The following is a 19,620-nucleotide window of genomic DNA, read 5'->3' as shown; positions in this document are numbered from 1 at the left end:
CCCTGAGTCTGCATAGAGATCTTTCCCCGAAGAAATTGACATTTTAATTCTTGTGCACATTCCTTCTAAACAAAGGGTGGGGGATAATTGATCAAAGTGCGAGGGAGGGATTCCAGCGAGTGATGGAAGGTCATCCCCCGCCAGCCAGACGAGAGAGCTGATGGGGAAAACAGCCACCGCGCTCCTGGGCTGCCATTCCTCTTCCCTGACAAAAGACTCCATCTGCCACGGAGCCATTTGCAGCCTCCGAGTCAGAATATCAATGATTTCCCGACCATTCTGCAAGTGGAGCTTTCACCTTGGTATCACCTCTGTGTGCGTCTGAGGCGCAACTGGTACAGATCTCTCAGTATATGGCAGCAGCTCGCTGCGGGCTGCCAGACCCGGTTCAACACAGAGTGCAGCCCTCATCCAGCTAAGCGGCATTTATGCAGCGCCTGATTTCAGGGAACACCGTCTGTGTGAAACCATTTTCATTTTGCCAACCCTCCAGAGGACAGAGAGAGACGGGGTCCAAACTATAGAGACAACAAGAAAGAGAAAGAGAGAGAAAGAGAGAAAGAGAGAGAGAGAGAGAGAGAGAGAGAGAGAGAGAGAGAGAGAGAGAGAGAGAGAGAGAGAGAGAGAGAGAGAGAGAGAGAGAGAGAGAGAGAGAGAGAGAGAGAGAGAGAGAGAGAGAGAGAGAGAGAGAGAGAGAGAGAGAGAGAGAGAGAGAGAGAGAGAGAGAGAGAGAGAGAGAGAGAGAGAGAGAGAGAGAGAGAGAGAGAGAGAGAGAGAGAGAGAGAGAGAGAGAGAGAGAGAGAGAAATAGTGAGAAAGTGACAGCTAGAAAAAGAGGAAGCACGAGAGAGAGATTGAGAAGAAGACAGCGATCCCCTGGCCTTTGCTCAATGCCATCATTAAGGGGAATGCAGGCAGCTGGCTCAAACAACCCAATGATACTAAAGTAAATTCAATTTGCCCTCTCGCCATCTGCACACCGCACCGCGTATCAGCACCTATGGGCCTCCTCTCCTCCTATTAGAACTCCCTATATGGATCGGGCCAGCGCTGTCCCAGAACTCCGCCTTCCCTGACCTATCGACCCCGAGGGGAAGCACCATGATTAGTTCTAGTTTATTGACAACAAATTAGCTTCTGGTGGGCGCAGCTGGTCTGAGAGCATCCTTCAGCCTGAAATACCCATCCTGTAATTACTTCCCTCACGTTCACAGTTATACCCAGTGCCTCTAAGAGAGGAACGGCGCACATATCAAATCATGGCCAGAATGGGGCATGAAAATTCCCCAATGCCCCATTGCCTCAATGGCTCTATTTCTCATCTCCTTGTCGTCACAAGGATCACCTCTCCAAGACGGAGAGGAGTTTAGCTTCAGGGGGGGCAATCCCTCCACCAGGCGGAGCTACACAGGTTAGACTGAGTGCTGGAGGATGGGTTGGAGACGACGGGTGGGTGAAGATGGAGTTGGCGGGGGGAAGAGACGTTCCTGAATGATGAGGCCTGCGTTCGTGGCAGAGGGATTTGACACAGAACCAGGGGTGGGCGGTCAACTGGAACTTTCCTACCAGACGGGTAGACGGCACGTAGAGCAGACTCTGGATGACCCCGCAATCCCTCCAGCCTCACCCCTGTGGAGCAACCCCCACCCAGCAGAGCCTCAATCCCCCTATGACATCCCCTCTCCAGATGCACTGCTCACTTCAGGTGACCTACAATCACCTGGCAAATTGAAACCAATGAATCATGGCAGTGTGCTTTATTAAGGTACACTCATTCCTGATGCATTTGCCCTTGGCAAACTCTGGCTTTGTTTGCGGCCACATTAGCGGGCGAGGCGGTGCTTGCGGCGTGCACGGCCTCACAGGGGAGATTCGACGAGTTCCCACCCATTCAGTGACGCGCCAACTCCGGCCTCTCTGCATGACGTCCCAGGCCAAATTCATTCAGTGGATGTGAACAGATAAACAGAAGTCCTGAAAGTGGGACTCCCCTCTACAGTGGGTTACACTGCTGCTGGGTACACTGATGACAATTAGCAAGTTACAAGTTAGCATGAAACGGAGGCCTTCAGTACCAGATAAAATTACCACAGGGTGCATAATTCACGACCAGTGTCTAAAGCTTCCCTGGTGTGTTTCAGAGAGAACGGTCTCAACAAGCTCACATGTAGCATACCTTGAGGGCTGTACTGGGGCTTGCCAAAAGTTTGTGTCAAACTAAGTGACACATCCTTTTCATGTAAACAGCAACATCCTTTTCAAACCTTTGATTCGCAGAGGTTCAGAGGGCTCCCAAACACTGGATTCGAGCAGTCTGTTCATCGACTTAATTGGTTGAGAACAATCAGATATTCTCCAATCAACGACTCGCTCAAAGATCACAATGCATATAAACTAAATATAACAGAATGAACACACAAGCCACAATGCAAAGCCTAACGGACATGTGATTTTAAAGGCAGGGACAAGGTTTGATTGGAGGAATGCAGCAGTATAGTAATAGAGTTCTGTAACCCATTAACATTGTGTCTGGACAGTCGGTAGGAGGAAACAGCCAGGGATGGTTGATGCAATCTGTTGCGAAGTCCTTGGACCTTGCTCCCCAGCCCACTGCTCTGAACCTTTGGGGTTTTGGGCTCGACAGGGACCGGCTACCTGGCTGTGTGCTGAAGGGTGCCCCACTCCCTCCGTAAGGGGGGAACAGAGCAGTTGAATACACAGGAAACATGGTGCTAGCAAGAACACCTACAGAGAGTCTTTAAGACACATTCGGTTCTTCCCGGAAAGCACCGCGACTTAACTACAGTTCCTGATCCTGTGTGTCTCGAGATGGGTCAGCAGAAAACAGACAATGTATGGTAATATGGATACGCAGACAGTAACCAACTCTGAGCTGTTTTATCACAGCCTCACTCCCTCATTCCTCAGCCCCGGGCAGAAGGGAGGAAGAGCGGGGCTGAGGCTCCAGTATTTACTACCACATCAGGTTACATCGCCGCAGGAATCTGTTAGCCATTCAGGCCCCGTCACACAACACACTCTTTGAAGCCACACCGTCAACTGTAAGAGGACATAAATATAATAAGAATAAAAAAGGTAGTGATAAAAAAAAAATGGCACCGGTGTATCAACCAAAACACACACACACACACACACACACACACACCCCAGAGGGCAGAGGATCTCCCCCCACCCCCCCCCCCCCCCGTCTCCTCAGCAGTAAGAGCAGGGGGGGAGAGTCGGGCTGCTTCTGGGTAAACAGAAGGTTACTGATGACTGGCGTAGTAAATCCAGGGAAGGTTTCCATTACACACAACCTGGGCAGGGTTGGAATCTGCTCATTTCCCGTAGTCATTCCAACTCTGTTTGTCCAGAACGCTGTGGATGACCAGTCTTGTTGCAGTGTCACACACACACAAAGATTCAAAAATGAGCTTTTTTCCTCAGGATCAGTAGCTCGATTAATGTGGCTGCCCTTGGCTTTCAAACACAACAACTTCAGAAGAAACAACTAGTTGCACAATGTTCATTTACATCGTGCTTTCAATTTAAATGATCCACACTGCACAGTTGGAATAAGGCTTCGGAAAAGGAAAATTCAGTAGTGGTGCAAACATTCCATTCGGTTTTCCCTTGAAATATTGAATGCCGTGCCAACATTAGAACATCACCCCTTGGCTATTAGCCCTGAGAGGGATGACAAGCAGCCAAGTGAAAGTCCAGCAATACCACCGTCCAGCTATCAGGGACAGACCTGGCACAGACCAGCTATCAGGGACGGACCTGGCACAGTCCAGCTATCAGGGACGGACCTGGCACAGTCCAGCTATCAGGGACGGACCTGGCACAGTCCAGCTATCAGGGACGGACCTGGCACAGTCCAGCTATCAGGGACGGACCTGGCACTGTCCAGCTATCAGGGACGGACCTGGCACAGTCCAGCTATCAGGGACGGACCTGGCACAGTCCAGCTATCAGGGACGGACCTGGCACTGTCCAGCTATCAGGGACGGACCTGGCACAGTCCAGCTATCAGGGACGGACCTGGCACAGTCCAGCTATCAGGGACGGACCTGGCACTGTCCAGCTATCAGGGACGGACCTGGCACAGTCCAGCTATCAGGGACGGACCTGGCACAGTCCAGCTATCAGGGACGGACCTGACAATCTTTCAGAGACGCAGATGGTTGACAAAACCAGTTCAGAAACCAATGACTGTGAAATACTGACGTACTTAACAATAACAGCGACAGGGTTTGTTTCCGGCAGAGGCACTTCTGGGAGGCTTGCGTGTTGTAAACATGTGTTCTACATACTTGAGGCACTGCAAGTAACTCTCACAAGGGGCTGCTCACACCATGTGGTTGTAATTGCTGCAGTTGGAGGGAATCTGTAAGTCAGTCTTCCTGATAGGAGTGCAACTGAAACTTTGACATCCCCCTGACATGGGGGGGGGGGGGGGGGGGGCAACGCTACACAATTTACAGAGGCAGCCATGCAACCACTGTTCAAAGCTTCTGTATGCAAAGTGACTCACATTCAAATTCTAAACAAAAGCGAGGGACAGCTCCAACTCCACCAATTAGCCCAATTTGGTTGACAGTCCTTTATTTGGAAATAGCCAGAAAGTGAGAGGGGGGAAAAAAAAAATCTCCTTTTCCTAGATTAATAATTTTGAAACAAATTCTATGCAAGATAAAGCAAGGCAAGGCAAACTAATTATATACTCTCAAACAGAGCAAACATGTAATGCAGCACAAACTAATTCTATTAAAGAGGACTTTAAATCCAGGCCTAATTGGAAAATTCCCTAATCCTATACCTAAATAATAATCATAAATTGAAGAGTTCTGCTTAGTCTGGTTCGTGACTTTCAAAATCAAATTGGACAAAGTAAACAGATTTTTCAGGAAACAAAAATGTAAACGGGGACTTCAAACAACCACTGGAAAACAAAAGCCAGAGGGAAGAAAAATGTGGCAGCAATGGGTGATTTGAATGCAGTCAATGTGACCAAACACTTACTGTAGGAGAGGATCCTCAGCTCTGTGGCATCACGGCCCTGCAAACTGAAACAGAAGACAACAGTCAGCTTAATTGCTTTATTTTATTGATTTATTCATTCACCATAATTCCTGCCTGAAAGCTGCATGAAAATAAAATAAAAATGCTAATTTGGACAGGCTTAGGCCCTAGAGGGGGGTATGCCTTATCCATTCTAACATCGACTGGAAATCAAAGCTCTGCTGCCGCAGCATGGTCATATGGATGGATCAAGCAGGGAAAAAAAACAAAAGGCTTGTGTATTTGAAATATAAATAAGAACACTGGAATTCAGCCAGTGTTAGCCCACAACAACAGCTAGTCTTACCAGTTTATGTAAAAGCAGTGGCTTAGTACTGCAGAAGTAAAACAGAAAGGCTTTCATCAACACAGACTCCTATCAGTCCTCAAAATGTGTCAGTCTCAAGTGGAGCAGTGCATTTCTTATAGTGTTGGTGAGAGACAAAGTGCAAGGCTCTCTCACGTTCACAGTCTCAAGCTGCTGTCGAGCTCAACACAGCAAGGATTACCCAACCTCAGCTCCTCAACAACCGTCTCCTGCCTGCCAATACCCAGATCTACCTGGGAGATTATGATCACTACAATCAACGGCAGAAGCACACCCAGACGTTTCTGGCGAGCCAGCAAATGCCTATTGTTTTATTACCTTTATATTTCCATCTGGGTTCTTTACAACTGGGAAAAAAGAGAGAGGAACGCTGTCAGAAGGCGACTTTAGAACACAATTTACAGCCTTGACACGTCAATCAAATTCCCCTAGACTACCAGGAAATCTGTCCATGGGACAGCTGACGAATCATGAAGAGCCAAGGGAAACACACATGACTTGAGTTCATGCCACAACAGATGATTATGGGAGCCCAAACAATGAATGACAGGAATAGGCCTAGCACCCACTGATATGACAACTATTATAATTATTTGAAAGAAATACTTAGCCTATGATCTAGAGTGTATTGATGTATTGATGTCAGACTACTCACTCATTTTCAACTGAGAAATGAAGCCAAATAGACTAGCTCATTATATCTGTGTTGCTAGAAAGGCTATGGACTGAGCTTTTACTGCTCCAGGAGTGCAGTACTCAACTCATTTAATTTCACTGTTATTTAACCAGGCAAGTCATTGTCATGACAGGAAATGCTAAAGATTTCAAAGTGTTTCCATGACAAAGTCAAATATTGACAATTGTTCTCCTAAAGACCATGAATAAGAATGAATAAAACCCTGGACTTGGCCAACATATGATTCAACTTAACCAAGACCTATGCCTACGTTAATGGCCTATATTATTAACTCAACCGGTCTTTTTCCTGGTGCTTTTTGGACAATATTCTCTAGGAACTGTTCTCAATGAGCACTATATGAGTACTCAACAAGGCATACCAAATGCTGCTAAAACCACATTTGTACCTTTTCAGTGTAGGAGGCGATTTGCTTTCAGTCGTGGCAATCTTTCTACAGCTTCTGCGGGCTAAGCCATCTTCCCATCCTAGCAGATGCTTCGCCCCAAAATGGCTTCAAGCCAATTACTGGTATCTTAGGAGCGTGCCTCCATCTTCATTCACTCAAAGGATGGGTATCATTCACAACCTAATTAGAGAAACATGCCTCCTCCTGCTACAGCCCAGTAACAAATCCATCCAGATTCATCCTGCGATGAGGGAAACATTTAGAGTAACCTATGACAACGGTGTCGGATTTTCTTACACTGTTATAGCAGGGGCCAACCTACCAGTACCTACAGCAGCAATCATCTCAGGTTTCACCATACAGACTATTTTGGAAAGGTTTTGAAGGCCTGTGAACTCAGTAAAGGGGATTGCTTCGTTTGGCGCTAAACCCAAGTTGTCCAGTATGCTGTCCCTCTGCATTGAGATTTATGGAGATTAAAAGCAGATGAAGAAAACATGTTGACCAGTAGTCTAGTAGGCTAATAAATGTAATGAAGGCTCAGTCTGTCCTGAATCAGCATACTGTGACCACAAGCATGTGACCCCCCCATAAAAAAAACATCCCTTTCCAGGTTTCCAAACGTATGAACACAGAACACCTATACCTGTGACAACGCCAGTTCAAACCACTAACAGTGCATCCTTACTTCCCAGGCACAATCCCACTGTTATGGTCCTTTAGAAGAAATACACTCACCAGCCACTTTATTTGGTACACCCATCTAGTATCAGATAGGTTTTCATTCTCCATCTCCTTCAAGGTTGGACATATTATGTTCAGAGATGACCTTCCTCCCACCACGGATGTAAAGAGAGGATGTCATTGGAGTCCCATTTGTGGCCTTTCTATCGCCTTGAATGAGTCTGGCCACTCTCCTCTGACCTCTCTCATTAACAAGGTGCTTTCGCCCACACTACAACTGCTTACTGAATGGTTTTTGTTTATTACAGCATGTCTTCACACGTCTTCACAATTAAAATGCTTGGTCAAACAATAACTAATAACACGTGTGTTTTATACATTGAGTTGCAGACATAAATTTGCTGTTTTGCTACTGGCATTAATAAGCTGCTGTACCTAATAAATTGGCCGGTAAGTGTAGCCTTATCAGAGTAACAATATTTGTATTTTATATTTCTGGTGGGGTATTTTGACAATTCCCCCCACCAGAGGGGATACAGCAGATAAAAAGCAGAGGGGATCAGATGGGTGGGGGGACACAGGTGAAGGCTCAGATGGGACCTGTCTTCAGAGGACAATATATACATCTAAGCAAGGATCATTAACCCTGGACCACAGGTCCAACTGGACATATTCTACAGCTCTGCCAGCCATAGACAATAAGAAGGCATTACACAGTGTAGGGGTCATCAAACTAATATGGTTCCAGGGTTTTAATGGTTTCCAAATGCAGTAACAATAACCAAACTGATTTGAGACATTTCTTAGGGCCACCTGAACACTGATTCTGGTCTAGAGTTACTGGTGACAAAACATGAGATGCTTTTGAAAACTAAAGAGACTCTGAGACTACATTTGAGGAAATCAAAGTAAATGATAAACGTCTCAGAGCCTTGGTAGCGTGGAGTCCAACAGGCACAACCTCACGTCTCAATCAGCCACAGTAGTCGAAAGGATTTCAATCCACTAGAGGAACGCTGAGACGTTCTGACAACAGAATGATGGAGTGTTGTTGCATCCCCAAGCACCATTCAGAGAAAAATATGTCAATTCCTAAAGGATGCCGGCACTCCTGCTGTATGCTTAAATTAGCTCAAAAATATTTGGATTACACCAGGGAGCTCTTACAAAGAACTTGCCATTGCCTGAGGGAACGGTTTCCATCTCCACACAACTCATATCAATACCAACTTTCAGCCAAGGGCAATGCCTAATTCACCTCAACGGTCCAGCTCTTTGTGAAACTCCACCCATGACATTTTGATGGTTGGGGCATCAGTAGAGGATGAGCGGAGATAGATATTTCCCTTTTCTCCTCTGATGTTTCATCCTGCCCTAGGAGTGTAAAAGGTCACTCCCTGGTCTCCAATAATAGGTCTTTCCTAGTAGTTCCTTTGAACTGCTGCTTGGGCTGAACCGTCTCATGTTACAGCAAACCGTCTATCCACCCCATCATTTAGAAAAGAGAGACAATAACATGAGACTTGCCTGGAGAAAGCTTGACAAGAGTAATGAGTAGCCAAATGAATGACAATGACGCTCCAGCAGGTTCACTCTTCGATCCTTGACTGCAGATTATTAACGGGTACAGTTGGAATGCTGCGCTTTGTCTGTCAAACGAAACATTGGTGAAACTCGCATGTCCATTATGATCCCCACTATTTTGAAGGCTTTCCTTACAGGCTACTACCGCTGCGTTCTCTTTTTTTATATGCTCTTAACGTTATCATTACTGCAGTTTCTCTTTACCGGAAGATACAACACTAGGAGTATGAGGAATGGCCTAATAACATGGCCTACTGTAGTGTAGTAGGCCTACATGCTGTGAGACACCTCCGTGTTCGGAGGGATTATTCCGGATAATCCACTCCTTCCAAGCTGGGGATCCTTCTAAACCACTCAGCTAAAACAGGGTCCTGCTCTTGGTGCCATAATCCAATAAAAAGACGTTTGTTTACAGCGGGCGGTATCCCCTTTCAATCTGCCTTAAGATCAACCATGCAGACTAAATAACTTCAACCAGCGTTGTCTTAACATGGAAGAGTGTCCGGAAGATTTGTAACGGAGGGTAAAACTGAAAGGAGCAGCCTTGTTCTAAATGCACATGTCATCAGTCTTCGGTACAATCAGGTGGAGTGGCAGGGTCCCTTTTGGTCCCCTGCCACCACCGTGCATCTTGGGAGACATTATTAAACAAAGCTTCAATCAACAACGCAGGATGTGTCCAGTTTTGGCCTCTCCAGAACCGAACAAATCCGCCGGACGGATTCTCACATTCATTCTTTTCTTCCCCCACCTTATCCGTGTATGTTCACCCGGGGAAAATTTTAATACTTCAAAATTGTGGCTGCAGCGGGCTTGTTAGCACAGCTAAAATGGTAAGCCTTTGTGGCGGCAGTGACCAGATTTTAAATGCAGGAAGATCAATAAATAAAAGGGGCCCTGCTGAAGCAATCTTGTTGTGAGTGGAATGGATTATAATAGCCAGTGAAGGTCTGCGCTCCTCCTGCAAGCAGCTGTCCCAGAATTATGAATAGCCTACATGGATTCTATTAACCAAATGCTTGTGGTTTCTCTAGCCTCCAGTCCCAGCAGTTTTTAAAATGCGCAGTAGGCCTACATGCAATTTCAGCTACGAAAGCAAATTGCTGTAAGCAGACAAACATATAGAGCTAAACTATTGGCGTTTCAAACATGGGTTCCATTATCACAACAGGGAACCTCAATCATTGCAGCATCCCTGCTTCAGCGAAGACATTATGACAACCATCTACAGGAGGGGAAGAATAGACCAGGACAAAACGATAAGAGGGAAAAAATTGAGATCCCCTACTTGCTGACATATTCCTAATAAACCACCATCCCTAATACTTCCGGCTCAGCCAATCAGAAAGTGTCAACCCTGACCTACAAAAGGACTCACGTCAAGCCTTAAATGTTTAAAAACATCAATCATGAAAACAAAGAGAAGACATTGAATTATACAGTATTAACCTCCAGGGTTTGCACACAAAGACCTTAGATTTATTTATGCCCGTGTGTAAAGAGCCTCAGTGCGCTGTTCTTTACGGTGAACCAGTTGCCAATTTGATGAACCTCTCAGCCCTCAGCAGGAGTTCAGCGTCTTTGATTAATGAGTGCAAGCTTGTGGAAAAGGGTACGAACGGGAGGGACAGGGGAAATAAATGGGGTGAAAAACGCACTATTATTGCTGTCCTCCATCAGGACGGCTGCCATAATTACTGATGGGTCTAGTTGATCCTTTTAGGAGAGCCAAAACACACTTGGGCCCCTTTCACTTCTACACTAGAAGACAGAAAAAAGGCTGACCCTTCAGCCTTGTCAACAGCCTCACACTCCAGATGGCAACAGTGACTATTTGCGGAATCTGATCAAGTCTGCTTGAGGATATGAAGACTAGCGTAAGAAAAACACATTGTATACAGCCGGGTAAAAACAGGTCTAGCCTAATCAGTTGAGACTAAATTATATGAATTTCCTTTTTTTGTTCATAATAGCCTAGACATTTAAAAAAACAACTTTTACACTGCATGCAACAGCCTCTGCTGTAGGTTACCTAGGTGAATGAATGGCTTGAGATAATGATTGAGCTGAAAATAAACTGTATTAATCACACCACTGGGGCTTGTAGCATTTAAAACTGCTGTTACAAGCAATTTGGCAACCTTGAGCTACTGCTAAGATTTTCCATCCTTGAAGAACAATACACCCAGCGATATTCCAAACATTCAAATGCTCTACTGCTGTTTCTCCTAATGCGAAAGCTCACATCCGGAGCCAGTGATTTGTTGCAATGCATTATTGTTCCCTCATTCTGAGAATGTTTTCAAGGACATGAGTTCTGAATAAATATGAGGCAAATTCAGTGACCTTCCAGCGTTGTATCTGGTTATTGGTTGATTCATTGGCAGTTACTGGATGCATGCATAACACATCAAGGCTGTAATCAGATTTATCTTACTTCCTTGGCTGGAATGGCTGCTTGAGCCATTTAAATGATGGACCTTAAGGGGAATAATGTTTATTGCCGTTTCACTTAGACTGTGTGCAATAGTTCATTACTGTCAATTAACTTTTTACAAAGACCAATCAATTCCGCTGTAGCACCAGTAGCAATAGCAAAGCGGTGCCAAAGGAAACCCAGATGTGACATGTGGAATCAATGGCCCTGACCAGCAATCATGTTCTTTACTCAGGGAGTCTCGAAAACATCCAAAATCAAGAGACAGAGGTTTTTTGTATCAAAATAGGTTTCTCATGGTTAATTGCCTTACATCATATGGACCTAGTCCATTGCTTAGATTTGCAGTACATCTTTTTTCTGTACGTTCTTAGGAAACTGCTATTAATAAAATTATATTGAGAAGTAACTGGCAAAGCCCATTATAATTTGACATCCGAAAGGAGAAAGGTTGAAAGTCAGTCATATAGACTAGGCCCATATAGGCTTATACTGTCTCAGAAACCATGCTTTTTCTCCCATGAAACATCCAAAATGGGCCTCAAGAGAAATGGTATCACTGGTGCAGAGGTAAAATAACTAGACTTGGCATAGTATGCCTTGAGTTAGATCAATAAGGTAACAATATGCATCTCAATTCAGGGTTGAAACTGTGAGCCATGGGTGACTGTACATCCCTGCAATTATGTGTGTGTATATACCCCAAATAGTATATGCTGGGAGTTACGTTCTTTGCCACCGATGCTTTCCTAGCATCGCAACGAAATGAAGCAGATGTCAAGTTGATGCATCAGAGGAAAGTGGAAGGAATTCCCAAAAGAGAAAGCAGCACATCAGGATGTTTGGCTTAACATCTGCTCCTTTACATTTGAGCTATGCTGTGTTAATATCCAAACAAAGAAAATGGAGGTGGAGCAATTAGCATCTACAGCAGAGGCATTGTGCCCCCTAAAGAACAATGTTTTGGGGTGGGCAGCTTTAAAAAATAATTCCCTGAATTATCCAAGTTTGTAGTACTAGAGCCTATAGTTGCTAGATCAATCTCAATGTTTCACACGGAAAATGATTTAGCAAGGTTAGAGTGATTACAGTGTTTAGTAAAGAACTATAAGAAATAAATGACACTTAGGTCACTGTCATGGAATTATGGATGACAACGAAAAATGTAAAAGAAATATTTCGGTGCGCATATAACATTTTATTTATATAAATCCATAAGACGTGCATTTCACAATAGGGTATTTTCCTCATTCACTAGCTAGTGTACTGGTATTCGACAGCCAGCTACTAGTGTGTACTATAGCGTGTCTAATTTTAGGCCTACCAGCTTCCTAGCTAGTGCACACTACCTAGCGTGAACTAACCTGGTGCCGCGTCAATCAGCTGTTCGTTCTGCGCGCACAAGATAATAATAATAATTCATGTTATGGCTGTCATTTTTTTCCCTGAAAGTCCTCATCGATAAATGTCGCGGATATATGTTAATTATGCCGGTCTAATACATCCTACGATATATCGCATCTCTGAACTGCACATAAGTTTAAAAACAATTAGCCTCCCTAACCAAAAGGAGATTATTAAATTTTTGGCAATGTGAAATGCAGAAGTACTGAAAGTGACATCAATCTACATAGACTACTTCATACAGCACACTAACAAACCAGCACTGTAATTAGCCAAATACTGATTTCTCTTGTAATTATCAACCAAAAACTGACGGGGAAAAAAAATCTGTCCAATAGGTCAAAAATGTTAACATTTCACCACTTCCACCACCTGACACCTCTCAAAATAAATATAGCTATACAGTATATTGAAGTTTACCATTCCATTATTAACATTATCTTCATAAAAATACGAATTTAAAATATGAAACCATTAGCTTAATTTACTGAAAATGGAATGTAATCAAATTAATGAAATGTAATCAAAACTTCAGATGACGTCATATATTGTCCTCGTGAAACATTTCATAACTTTTTGGGCATAAGCATTCTGGATGTTTGGAAATGAACCGGGTGGGTGGATTCAGTTGCCCAAGATGGAGAGTGGCTTGTTGTTTAGGGAGGACAGAAAAATGGTGGATATTGTAATATACACAAAGGGATACATTTCATCAACTCTGCTCGCAGCTGCTTTTCTTTAGGAAAAAACACAAAAGATAAGAGGAAGGAGCTTCGGACCTAAGCACTGGTGCCGGCTAACACGAATCTATTTACCCCTACCATCACCTCCAAAACGTACTGTCAAAGCATTAGTCAAGTTACACCAAACAGCAAACTAATGTTTTATTTGTGATTTAATTTCTAATGGTATACTGAAGAGTATACTTTGGCATCATCAAGACATACCACAACGAGGTCTGTTCAGTGTCTACTATCTCAGCACTCACTCACTGTCTAAAATAAACTGCAAGAATGTTAACATTTCAAACGTAAACGACTAATTATAACCTGGGTTAGTTCAAATGTCATACATACCAAGGTAACATTAAATATGTTGATACACTTCATAAATAAAAAAGTGCCATCAAGCCACACCAGCTTCGGACACAAAGACAAGATTCGCTAGCTAATCAGCAAGTTGACAGCATCGAAGCAAGTCGTACGTTACATCGTAAAAAAGTGATAGAAATGGACTCAGTCAAGTCATTAAGTTAACGAGATTTGCAAATAATTCCAAAGTACAAAACCTGACTGCTGATATTATTGATATACGTAAAGGTTCGCATTCTTGACAAGTTTGAACCAACCTGCACCACTCATGAAATTACATGATAAGGAGCAAGCTGCTGGACAGCGTCGATAGAACAAGGTAGCTAGCTAACGGTGTTAGCCAGAAATCTTGCTACCACGATTGAATCTCCAGCGAAATGGCAAACTGAACGCGGTTATGAATGATAATGTAAGCTAACTTCCCACAACAAAACCTTTGAAAACTCACCTTATTTACGTCACTTTATCTATCCTTCTTCAGTTACTATTAAAAGAGCCTTATGTTCCTCCCCTTGATTTGCGTTGTTTGAGGACAGTGGTATGAGATGATAAAGAGAATTGGGCAGTAATTGAGTCTCGGTGTGAGTGTGTGTGTGTGTGTGTGTGAGAGTGTTAGCAACAGCAGATTGAGGGAGACTTCTCAAGGTTTGTTCAGCTTCACTTCAAGGAACAAAAGTGACGTCAGCTAAAAGCTCCAACAATGCAAACTTTTGTCTGATTAATTAACAATTCGTTGCCATAAATTACTGTTAGCTGATACCACAAGACTATGCATCTCATACTTATACTTATTTTATCCATTCTGCATTCCTGAAAGCCAGCTGTGATTTATATAGCATATCAACGAACAAAAACCTCTAGATTGTGATAAGCACATCACACAGCCTAAATAGCTTCTAATGTGCAGGACTTTTGTTAAACTAAGGGTATAATTCTGAAGATGAAAAAGGAATGCAGCTGTGCAAAACTGGAAAAAGACTGTGAATGTATACACTGGTTATTTCATATATGAAAAAAATATTAGGATATTATATTAGTAACAAAAAATATATTGCATAATTAATCAAATTACGAGTGAAGAGATGACGTAAATACACTGTCTATTTGATTTGCATCGGGAAGGGAACAAGTCACCTTTGGACAATTTTCCCTACAAAAACTCAAAAAAGTATGCATCTAGTAGCACACACACGCCATTGTTGGGCAGACTGCCATACATGTCTGTTTTTTTCGTATATGAGAAGACAATTAGCAACAGGCTGAGCAGAGACCTTGTGACCTAGCCTAGGTTAGACGTATTACATTCAACAAAAAAGAACAATATCCTTCAAATTCTGTCAAAGAAACAGTCGATGTAGATGGTAATTGTAGATACTGTTATCATGAATCAACAAATTGACTGGGTGGAAAGGTATTCTGGGGGGAAATTATAAATGCTATTATGAGACATGCAGGCTACATTTGCATCAATCCCTTCCATTCGATTGGAAATGAGTTGCTTTTACAAAGGTACAGTGCTTAGTGACTGTTTTCCAATATTGCACAATATTTACATGTTGGTGCCTTAAAACTAAATCCAGAAGTGATTACAGTGGTGGATGCTGTTTTTTTTTAAATCTAACTCCTGTGAATGTTTTATTTTTCAGTGAGATTATAGTGCCAAGACATATTTGGCTTTCCAAAGATGTTAAGTTGTTCCTAAGTGGTCCAGTACCAGTCCTGACTAATCTGCTTGAAAATCAGAAACAGTTTGAATACTAATATCCATTAATGATTCCTACGGAGCTTGAGCGATTCTGACAAAAGAGTTGTGCAAGATTGGCAGAATTGTATTCAAACTGATTAGCAGCTGTAATGGCTGCCAAAGATGCTTCCCCCTAGTATAAAGTCTAGGGTGTCAAGACATACTCTGCAATAAAGCCATAATTAATATTATTTGTATTTATATTCTTACATTTTTCTTTTAGTTTTAAAATAAGGATTAGGTTCTGTAAATCTCAAGGAACAAAATAAAATGTAATGATAAAAATGTGTGTGTACACTTTTACTAGCCACAGTAACAACAAATGATTTAGAGAATGATCTAATTAACTGCAAATTCTGTGTTTGCACATGGGTACAAAATACTCTTGAATTAGGAGAGCTGTAGATTTTTCCTTAGCAAATTGTACATGTAGTTGAATTGGAAACAGTAATTAAGAAACAAAGTCACTCTTGAATTAAAGATGTGGTTAAAAAAAATCCTTATTCAGCATTGTGAATTTATAACAGGTTTATTTGCTTGTTCAACATCCCTTGTGCTCATTGATTTTTTTCTCTTCCCTTGGGTCAATTCAGACTGCATTCAGACGGCGTGAACTGGATGAAACAAGCTAGCCCGAATCGACAGAAATGGTGGGAGTGGAAAAATGATTTGTTGATTTTGTCACTGGAACAGCGGGATGCTGGGATTTTAATTGTATTGGAGAATCTTCATTAGGGATAGCGAGTGATGAAAGAGCTCAGAGCTGCATCATTATAAGAGGCTTCACTGGCCAGGCCTTCTCGCATGCAATGAAAATGTCAGCCTCACCTCGGTCATTTGTAACATAATAAGTGCAAGTTCAATGACTGCAATGCAAGCACATGTGAACAGCGATGGTAGCATGTGGGGGGAAGGGCAAACAGTATGTCCCTTAAAAGGGATTTTTAAAGAGTCTTGATTAGAAAGTATAATGAGATACCAAAAGACATAGTAAAGATGATCCCTCCAGAGACTGACGGAAAACAAATTAATGTGGAGATTTGGTTTTAATTATTATTTTTCTATCAGTCCATGGCAAGCCCAGGATACCCATCAGCCACTGAGGCCGAGGCTATGCCTGCCATTATTGATTTTTTTTTTTGCCTGACACATTCACAGAGTACAGATTTTAATCATCTCAATACACAATGCCATATCATTCCATTAAAAACAAGAGCCTTCCAGCACCACACATACATCTCATTTAAATTACTCAAATTTCTCTCTGAACTAAAAACAGTAAATACAGTCCGAGTGTTCTGTACATAATTAAATTCAGGGTTCAACCCACTAGGGCTCTTTTGAAAACCAAATACATGTATGTGATATCTACCAACAAGACATCAGTTTAGTCATTTAAATGATTTTCTAAGACTTAAGTGAATTAAATATCATTACATCAAATTGCCCTACAAAACTGGATTTTCACATTTTTAGGTCTGGTTTTCTTGGTACAAATGGTAACAACTTGTGTGAGGTGATTAGTAACTATTTACTAATATGCACCTCAAGATGATTAGTCAGCCTCAATACAATCGTCTCCAAATAGATCAGGTTGGTTGGTGGGGACATGCTTGTCAGTCCTGGACACATACACACTAAATTTGTATACTGTACGATCCACAGAAATTAGATCAAAGGTGCTCTGAAAATACTGTTATTGGTGTGATCTTTTTTCGGGGTGGGGGGGTTATATGTTCGTTAGATTGTATCCTCTTAAATTGATTTTAAACATCTTTTTTACATCAGAAAGTGTTTACATGCTTTAATAACGATGGGACTCAAATGCATGTCTCACACGTAGACAAAGCTTTAACATTTGTTATATTACGATCACATATACAAATAGCCCTTCACCGGGGCTTAATAATGAAATGATGAATCAGCGGACACCACCTACTATAACACAAACATTATCAGGATTAATATGAGTGCATTCGTGGAATATAGATCTATATTACATAGTGCACAAGCTCAGTGACTGGGATGTCATCCTAACAGAGATTAAAATCCTGACAGAATATATTCAAATTTTCTATATACCTAAAAGCAGGAGAAGCATTCCCAGTGAATAATAGACCTAGAAGAAACAAAGGACAGAAAAACATCTGCAAAGGCCTGTCATGGAAGTGCTTAAACGTATCTAAGACATAGATAACTAGCATTTATAAAGTATCGGTTTAAGACATTACATGGGCCAATTTGGGCCAACAGTAGGGATTCTTATGAAATGCCCCTGCAGTGGATGGCCATGCTAATAATGGCCTTTGTTTTTCCTGTTAATTGAAGCATGTTCCAGGACGGTGAATGGAGGGGAAATTCAGCCTCCTAGAACATGGGAAACAGATGCTCCACACTCCTGTCTACAGGCACCTTTAGTTTGAAAGGAGAATAAATAGACAACAATAAAAAAGAGGGTGTTTATAGCTAATGAAACAATGAGTTTGAAAAGAAACCTGGAAACAACTGTGGTAAAACCTTACACTGAGAAAAACAATGGTTTGGATGACAGAATTGCTTTGCAGCTGGAACAGCCATTGGTCCAGCTGTACAGTCAGAGTATATAATATTGTGTGAGATGCAGGGTAATATTCCAGTTGTTGTTTTCCGCCAGTTTGCGGAGACTCTAATTGTTCACAAAATATTTAAAATGTTGAGCCTATTTATTATTAAACGCGACAATGCATTAACCATTGAACATTTCAGAGCGATTGTTACAATTGTGTATAGTGAGCTTAGCATTGTTTGTTCACAGAAAGATGAATGCAACAATACACATTTTCCTTGATAACCTCTGGTGAACAGCAATGGCTCTCTGTGCATCAATTTTCATGCCAACTGTCACTCCATGTCACATCTTATTTATGCATACCACTGTCCCTTTTAATTAGCAATTTCAGGTCAGTGCAAAGCCCATCCTCCTCCAGGCTGTGGAAAGCAGACGTGTGAATGAAATGCCTTCAGTGTTATTTGATTAAAAAAATAGGCCATTACAGCCATAATCATAATGGCAACAGCTTCTGTGTAATGTATGCTCTGTAGACATGATCCATCTTGGGGTGAAACAGCAACATTGGGGAATCAACAGAAAAACACGATGAAACACAAAATCACCGATCTGTGTGGAAAAATAAAGGACTATGCTAGACGAGGTAATTATAACATAAGCAGGTCCCATCATTTTCAAAAAACCTCAAGCGAGGCTTTTTTTCCCTCACATTAATGTTACAATTAATTATGGTAATCACTTCTGGGCATGAAAACAAACATCCATTTTAGAAAACCTTGCCTTGCACTACCTCTTGGAGACAAATATCGATTTGATATGATATTGCTGAAATCATGTATACAAAACTGTGTTTAATTATGGGACCACTTCTTTAATAAATGACTGCGCAGTTTAATTGATCTGGCATCACTGTTGAAGGTATAAAAAAACCTCAGTAAAATGGATTGTCAGATTTTTACAGTCCTTACAATGGATTTGTATAAACATTTGAATGTTCTCTCAGCTCTGAATAAAACTGAGCTTAAGCTCTTGGTCTGGTCGCAAATGGCACCATTTCCTTTTCGAACGCACTCAAAAACCATTCTAAAAGCGTCATTCAAGGCTCCTTTCTCAGACAACTGCATTCACAGCAAGCTGCTATTGTATTCCTATCTAATAAATTATGCTTTGTTGCATATTCATGGCTGCCTTGTCCAGAGCGAGAACAGAGAGGCAGACTCTTGGGTCCTGGGAAAATTGTGGTGAAGTTGGGCTGAACAAGTAGATATGTCACAAAGCATTCCACAGTGATTATACCACATCTGTTGAAATCCAGTCCGGAAAGAGGACCATTTCGAAGCTCTGTCTGAACACAGTCCATTTCTAGGCTGTATTGTTGTTGTATGCAGCAGAGGCTGACTATTTCAGTTTGACAAATCTACAACCTGATAAGTGATATGGCCATGATTTCAAAAAGATATACACTATCAAACATAACAGTCTGTTTAAATACATTATATCCAAAATAATATTAAGTGAAACAATCCCAATGCCTCCTTATACCAAGATTTCTCCAATAAAAACAGTTTTTAACTAAAGAACTGAAAGCATAGAAATAGGAAAGAGGTCTTATCTGTGCCCTTATAGTGTCTGTTACCCCATTGGCAGAGTCA

General features: G+C 42.1%; 1 protein-coding gene across 20 annotated transcripts in view; it reads right to left on the bottom strand.

Moving 5' to 3' along the window:
• LOC105022438 (bromodomain adjacent to zinc finger domain protein 2B) overlaps positions 1-14,409 on the bottom strand; it is a 68,672-nt gene extending 54,263 nt beyond the window's left edge. For 8 of the 20 annotated variants that reach the window (XM_010890839.5, XM_010890833.5, XM_013137912.4 and 5 more), the window contains exons 1-2: positions 14,125-14,401; positions 5,025-5,068 (exon numbers count right to left, since the gene is read on the bottom strand). The gene's annotated coding sequence lies outside the window, so the exon portion shown is untranslated. Of the gene's footprint in view, positions 1-5,024; positions 5,069-5,709; positions 5,728-13,933; positions 13,954-14,124 lie in introns of those variants that run through there. The other 12 variants (XM_013137910.4, XM_010890832.5, XM_020054989.3 and 9 more) reach the window with 7 other exon arrangements.
• Between the last annotated feature and the right edge of the window lie 5,211 nt (positions 14,410-19,620).

This window comes from Esox lucius, chromosome 16 (assembly GCF_011004845.1).
Source record: "Esox lucius isolate fEsoLuc1 chromosome 16, fEsoLuc1.pri, whole genome shotgun sequence".
Lineage (NCBI taxonomy): Eukaryota > Metazoa > Chordata > Actinopteri > Esociformes > Esocidae > Esox > Esox lucius.
The sequence above is the reverse complement of the archived record's forward strand: the minus strand, read 5'-3'. Positions and strand labels throughout refer to the sequence as shown.